Below are 7,493 nucleotides of genomic sequence, written 5' to 3' on the forward strand. Positions count from 1 at the left end.
AGGCAGAGCAAAGACAGGTCTGCTAACCAATGTATTAATTCTCTACATCACACCATTTCAATTCAGGTTGATGAAGATGAAACTGGTAAATTGGAGTCTTCCTCAGCTTCACAGGATGAAGGTCCCAAACCAGAGGAGATATTGTCTACTGAAGAGCCGATGACGGAAACTGAACAGGAGACACAGAAATCAGACTCTCCACCTCTTCTTCAGAACCAGGAAAAGGTGCCTGAATATTTCTCTTATACTACCAACAAAGATTGAGGACACAAGAGATGCAGGACAAAGAGCCAGGATAGATGGACAGAGTAGTGACCAAGATTTAAAGGCAAAGTGAGATACACTTACAGGCTAAGTCACGTCAGGACAGGAGGCAGGAGGAACGGGAAAACATCAGTTGAAACAATTAGGAACACATGGCATGTTCAGGGAAGAAAATAAAAATACATAGGAGTCAGGCAGAGCAAAGGCAGGTCTGCTAAATAATCTGCTAATTCTCTACATCACACCATTTCAATTCAGGCTGACGAAGATGACACTGGTAAGTTGGAGTCTGTTTCACAGAGTGAAGGACCCAAAATGGAGGAGACATTTCCTACTGAAGAAGAGACAACGACTGAAACTGAACAGGAGACACAGAAACCAGACTCTCCACCTCTTCTTCAGGACCAGGAAAAGGTGCCTGAATATTTTTGTCTTATAATATCAAAATAATCATGAGGATGCAAGAGATGCAGGACAAAGAGCCAGGAAAGATGGACAGAGTAGTGACCAAGATTTAAAGGCAAAGTGAGATGAACTTTAAAAGGCCAGGTGGACAGGAGGCAAGTGGAGCGAGAGAATGACAGCTGAGACGAGTAGGACAACATGGCATGTTCAGAGAAGACAAGAACAGTCAGGCTGAGCAAAGGCAGGTCTGCTAATCAATCTATTCATTTTTCTACATCACACCATTTCAATTCAGGTTGATGAAGATGAAACTGGTAAGTTGGAGTCTTCCTCAACTTCACAGAGCGAAGGTCCCAAAATGGAGGAGACATTTCCTATTGGAGAGCCGCCGACGGAAACTGAACCGGACACACAGAAATCACATTCTCCACCTCTTCAGGACCAGGAAAAGGTGCCCGAGTATTCCTCTCATTCTATCAATTAATATAGACACAACAAATTATTTAAAAAAAACAGTCCAGAGGAGGCAGAAGTGTTGAGCAGCATTCAGTCAGCCAGACCACAACACAACATCAAGGAAGACAAGAGATAGAGAGATAGAAGAAGAGAGATGAAGAGACAGGGTTGTCTAATGCTGAGCTGTCCCAAACCACCTCACCTCAGGAGACAGACGGGGAGAGAGCAGAAGCCCCCGCTGATAGCTCGGCTCCGGTAGATGGTGGTGACGTGACGGTAGACGAGACGGGGTCCAGCCAGAGACCCGTGACTTCTCAAGGGGAAGAAGAAAACCAAAACCCTCCAACTGACACGGTAGACAACCCGGAGCAGGTAGACCCTGTGGCCCGACTGGCAAAAACTGCTGAAAATACAATGAAAAATTATTATTAACTACTAAAAAAGGGACATAGACTAAATTGACTTTATTTTTTTTTATTTTTTTATTTTTTTATTTTTTTATTTATATGGACTTTTCTAAATGTTTTTATATATTTTTTTAAAGTTTCAGTGGGGAATAAGTTGTGACTAAGCTTTTGTGTTGCTTTTCAGTGAGAAGACAAAGAACCAGAGCCCACTCCTGAAGACGTCCTATACAACATATAAGTTGACATGATTTTATGGCTTCAGTGAACATGTAGTGTTGTTCATATGATGTGCAAATGTCAAACATGCAAGTGTTGACTAAAGGAATAAACATTTATCTCACATCTTTTCTTCAATGAGTTTATTTCAGTGTGTGTCTGTCTGGTTCAACGTTTGAGGTTATGAAAAGAGGGCTTCAGTGACTTATTTGCCAATTTCAAGTCAATTTCTCCATTTTGGAAATCCTGGCACATATTGCAACACATTTATTTTTATGTTGTGTAAGCTTGCAAACTCACTGATTCCACGTGGGATATTTTGGGGCCAGATGACTGTGCGTATTTCATTCTCCTCGGTGACCTTTGGACTGAAATGGGAGGGCCAGTGTTGATGCTTATAATGACCGCTTTGTGTTCGATTCTTCCGTATCTGCAGCGTCGCTGATATACTCGCTGATCAAACGCAGCTGCACGTAATCAAGTCGTCTGATCAGTATCTTGGTCCAAGCAAAGAAAAATAAAAATTAGAGGTTGGGTTTAGGAAACGCTGGGTGGATACTGGTATTTAAATGCGCTTCTAGCAGCGGTGCAGGCAGACACGAACGAGTTGCTCCGATCATGGAAACAACATAAATATGATTGAATTAAAACAGACTGTAAAGAGGGAAAGGATCATGGAACGCGTAGTCAACTCCCTGGCTTTAGTCGGCGGCCTCGTTACCGGTGTTATGAATTTCTTCACTGACATGTTTCTCACTACACCGCTAAAAGCCACTCTCAGGCATCTGGAGGAGACTGAACTCAAGACTATGACAGGCGGTGAGTCAAAACATAGGCGTATTTTTCACTAAGCCTTATTAATGTATTAATGTCACATTTTATTTATAAGTCTCTACAGGCAAGTCATTTAGAGTTTTAGTATTATTTGATCAGAATATTTAAACTTTTAGAAGTGATTTACAGGGTGTGTTTTGAAAGCATCTTTTGTTTGTAACTGGAATGCGTTTAATCTGTTGCTCAATCCTTGTTCTCTTTTGCATAATTTTCTCTCAGAAATAAAGAGATTGAAAGCCAGATCTCTGTGGGAGAAGTCTGGAGCTGTCATCATGGCAGTGCGGCGACCCGGATGATTTTTGTGCAGAGAGGTAAATTAAGTACAAGTATTTCCATTGGCTGAGAGGGCAATCACAGTTCAGTTATTACTAGGGCTAAAAGTCTTTTATTATTACTAGTTTTAGGTCGCTTTTACTCTTTTTGAATAGCTGAACACATTTGAATATAATATTTGTCCACTGAGGGAAAAATTCATAGCTTAGACTTTTTTCTTTTAGCCTGGTATGTTACAAGTTGGTGCATGCAGTGCCTTTGTAATTGTAGTAAATAAATGGCAGGTATATTATTTTTATTTTTTAAAGTATACAGATACATATTTTGTCATACTGCATTATTGTCAAATGAAGTATGCCAAAAATATCCACATGTCAATAGTAGCATACTGCTTGCCAAGTACACTTTTTAAGGGTAGCTTCAATTTGTAGTATGGTCAAATGAAAAAGTATGCAATTTGAAAAGCAGTTAAATTTTTTTTCTTCTATACCTGTCTTTTCTGTCCAGGAGGCTGCAGAGCTGTCCTCTCTGAAGCCCCAGCTGGATGAGCTGGGGGTGCCGCTTTACGCTGTGGTGAAGGAGGACGTCGGCACAGAGGTCCAGAACTTCAGACCGTTCTTCAAGGGTCTCATCCTCTTAGATGAAAAGGTCAGTATACTTGTTTATTTTGTATAATATAGTCCTGTAAAGTAGGGGCAGGAATATATAAGCATTGTGCTTCTGCCTGCTTCTATTCTTTGTTGTTGTGGTAACACTTTACAATAAGGTACACAAAATTGTAGTAGCTACTACATACCTACTACATAGGTTTTTTTTTTTTTGCGCTACCTATGTGTTAGGTAGCACAAAAAAAAAAAACCTTATGTGTTACCTACTACATAGTTTTTTTTTTTTTGCGCTACCTATGTGTTAGGTAGCACAAAAAAAAAACCCTATGTGTTAGGTAGCACATAGGGTTTTTTTTTTTTGTGCTACCTATGTGTTAGGTAGCACAAAAAAAAAAAACCTTATGTGTTACCTACTACATAGTTTTTTTTTTTTTGCGCTACCTATGTGTTAGGTAGCACAAAAAAAAAAACCCTATGTGTTAGGTAGCACATAGGGTTTTTTTTTTTTTGTGCTACCTATGTGTTAGGTAGCACAAAAAAAAACCCTATGTGTTACCTACTACATGTTTTTTTTTTTTGCGCTACCTATGTGTTAGGTAGCACAAAAAAAAAAACCCTATGTGTTAGGTAGCACATAGGGTTTTTTTTTTTTGTGCTACCTATGTGTTAGGTAGCACAAAAAAAAAAACCCTATGTGTTACCTACTACATAGTTTTTTTTTTTTTGCGCTACCTATGTGTTAGGTAGCACAAAAAAAAAACCCTATGTGTTAGGTAGCACATAGGGTTTTTTTTTTTTGTGCTACCTATGTGTTAGGTAGCACAAAAAAAACCCCTATGTGTTACCTACTACATAGTTTTTTTTTTTTTGCGCTACCTATGTGTTAGGTAGCACAAAAAAAAAACCCTATGTGTTAGGTAGCACATAGGGTTTTTTTTTTTTGTGCTACCTATGTGTTAGTTAGCACAAAAAAAAAAACCCTATGTGTTACCTACTACATAGTTTTTTTTTTTTTGCGCTACCTATGTGTTAGGTAGCACAAAAAAAAAACCCTATGTGTTAGGTAGCACATAGGGGTTTTTTTTTTGTGCTACCTATGTGTTAGTTAGCACAAAAAAAAAAAACCCTATGTGTTACCTACTACATAGTTTTTTTTTTTTTGCGCTACCTATGTGTTAGGTAGCACAAAAAAAAAACCCCTATGTGTTACCTACTACATAGTTTTTTTTTTTTGCGCTACCTATGTGTTAGGTAGCACAAAAAAAAAAACCCTATGTGTTAGGTAGCACATAGGGTTTTTTTTTTGTGCTACCTAACACATAGGTAGCGCAAAAAAAAAAAAACTATGTAGTAGGTAACACATAGGGTTTTTTTTTTGTGCTACCTAACACATAGGTAGCGCAAAAAAAAAAAACTATGTAGTAGGTAACACATAGGGGTTTTTTTTTTGTGCTAACTAACACATAGGTAGCACAAAAAAAAAAAAACTATGTAGTAGGTAACACATAGGGTTTTTTTTTTGTGCTAACTAACACATAGGTAGCACAAAAAAAAAACCCCTATGTGCTACCTAACACATAGGGTTTTTTTTTTTGTGCTACCTAACACATAGGTAGCGCAAAAAAAAAAAAACTATGTAGTAGGTAACACATAGGGGTTTTTTTTTTTGTGCTACCTAACACATAGGTAGCACAAAAAAAAAACCCTATGTGCTACCTAACACATAGGGGTTTTTTTTTTGTGCTACCTAACACATAGGTAGCGCAAAAAAAAAAAAACTATGTAGTAGGTAACACATACGGTTTTTTTTTTTGTGCTACCTAACACATAGGTAGCACAAAAAAAAAAAACCCTATGTGCTACCTAACACATAGGGGTTTTTTTTTGTGCTACCTAACACATAGGTAGCGCAAAAAAAAAAAACTATGTAGTAGGTAACACATAAGGTTTTTTTTTTTTGTGCTACCTAACACATAGGTAGCACAAAAAAAAAAACCCTATGTGCTACCTAACACATAGGGGTTTTTTTTTTGTGCTACCTAACACATAGGTAGCACAAAAAAAAAAAACCTATGTAGTAGGTATGTAGTAGCTACTACAATTTTGTGTACCTTATTGTAAAGTGTTACCGTTGTTCTTGATATAAATGGATGCTTTATCTATGTTTGTTTTCTATCAGATTTTTTTTTTCCTTTTCTTTAAAATATTGTTTGTTCGAGACGACAAATAAAAACTCAAATCAGTGGACTTTATTTTTTCTGTAATGTATCTGCAGATTGTGTGGTCAGTTTTTATTTTTCATAAGAGTTGAGCACTGATCTTATAACCACATTGAACCATTTTGTTCTGCATGACATTTTGTGAACACACTAAAGTCTTTCAGGATCTTTGACGAATCAGTTTAGCTCCGAATGATGGACTCAAAGCTTCTGGTTTGTCCGCTTCTATTTGCAGAGGCGTTTTTATGGGCCCCGTGAGCGGAAGATGGGTTTCCTGGCGTTCATGCGTCTTGGCGTGTGGTGGAACGGCCTCAGGGCCTTTAAGAAAGGCTTCATGGGAAACGTCTTCGGAGAGGGCTTTGTCCTCGGAGGAGTCTACGTCATTGGACGAGGACAGCAGGTAAAACCTCTACAGTCAAGATGACATCAGTACACAATCAGTTGTATAACAAAATGCATGTAGTACATTACACATGAAGTTAAAACATGTACATTTGGAGCTGTTTTCAATGTATCTTTTTGTTGGAGAATAACGTCATTGATTTATTTTCTCTCAGGGAATACTTCTGGAGCACAGAGAGAGTGAATTTGGAGATAAAGTCAACACAGAAGACGTCATCCGAGCTGTCAGAATAATATCACAGGAGGAACTAATGCCTTTAGAGAACAAATAATGCTTTGTTTAGAAGCATAAACATGACAAAGTTTTACCAATGACTCTATACATGTTGAACAAATGTATGAATTGCAGTGTGAAGGATTTTGTGACAGAGGTTTAAAGTTTGTATTGTTTGAGAAAATACTTTTGAAGTGCACAGATGAGGGAGATGTTGGTGTGCTGGTCTCGGGGTGAACCAAGATTCATTTTGTGGTGTGACAGTGTAGTAAGAGGCTCTGAGTGTGCTAATGATGGTCTGTCTTTAAACTCAATATAGAGAAGGCAGATCTGATGTCCTACATTCAGTTTTCTGTTATTACTCTGTGATACTGTGATTTTGTTATCTTAAGAAACTGTGACCTTTGACCAATAAAAGTTGTCTTTGTGCTCAATAGTTGAATTATTTTTCTGCTTAGATGAAGTTTAGATTTACTTCCTGAGATGAAATTCCTCTAGGTGGATGGTTGGCCCGTTGACAGTATCTAAAGTCACCATATTTCTCACACTTTTATTTCTAAAAACTATCCAGCACACACAAACATAAATTCACTCAAACACAGTTACACTTTTGACAGCTCAAAACAAAATGTTAAAACAAAACAAGTACAATAAATGTGATGCATACTTAAATTAATGTGGATGTATTAAAATGTAATAAATAATTTGCACTTGTGTGAACTATCGCAGTATTGTTCTAATGGGGGGAAAAAAAGTAATAGCATTATTTTTGGATCAGGAAAGTTCTGTCACATTGTTAGCTGGTTGACGCATTAGTTGTCCAATCAAATACTCTTAATTACTTTACAATCCAGCCAATGGACGTGGCCGAGGGGCGGGTCTTTTTACCAGTAAGAGAAATGTCTCGGACAGGTGCGGAGGGTCAACTTGCATAACATGGACTCGGGAAGGCGATGTAGACACTAGACTACGTTTAGTGAATTTACAGAATATGGAATGAATTGAAAAGGATAAAAGAAGACTTTTTCATTCCACCTATACATGTGCTGTTCCTGGTAGTGCTCAAGAACAGTAGCCTACGTGAGTAGAGCTGCGTTGTTGTCTGCTGTGTCCTCTACTTGAAACCTAAAAATATGTGGTAAGTAAAGTTTTTTCTTTTGTTTTTAATGATAGGCTACTGTTGAACAAGACTGTC

The 7,493-nt window shown here is 37.8% G+C and overlaps 1 pseudogene across 1 annotated transcript; it reads left to right on the forward strand.

Moving 5' to 3' along the window:
- Positions 1–2,373: 2,373 nt before the first annotated feature.
- On the forward strand, positions 2,374–6,558 carry LOC307266679 (peroxiredoxin-like 2A; annotated as a pseudogene). The gene is made up of 5 exons (XR_013845623.1): positions 2,374–2,567; positions 2,802–2,893; positions 3,363–3,503; positions 5,918–6,082; positions 6,240–6,558. The product of XR_013845623.1 is annotated as a peroxiredoxin-like 2A (transcript).
- Positions 6,559–7,493: the final 935 nt, after the last annotated feature.

This window comes from Ammodytes marinus (genome assembly GCF_949987685.1).
Source record: "Ammodytes marinus genome assembly, chromosome: 20".
Classification (NCBI taxonomy): Eukaryota; Metazoa; Chordata; class Actinopteri; order Uranoscopiformes; family Ammodytidae; genus Ammodytes; species Ammodytes marinus.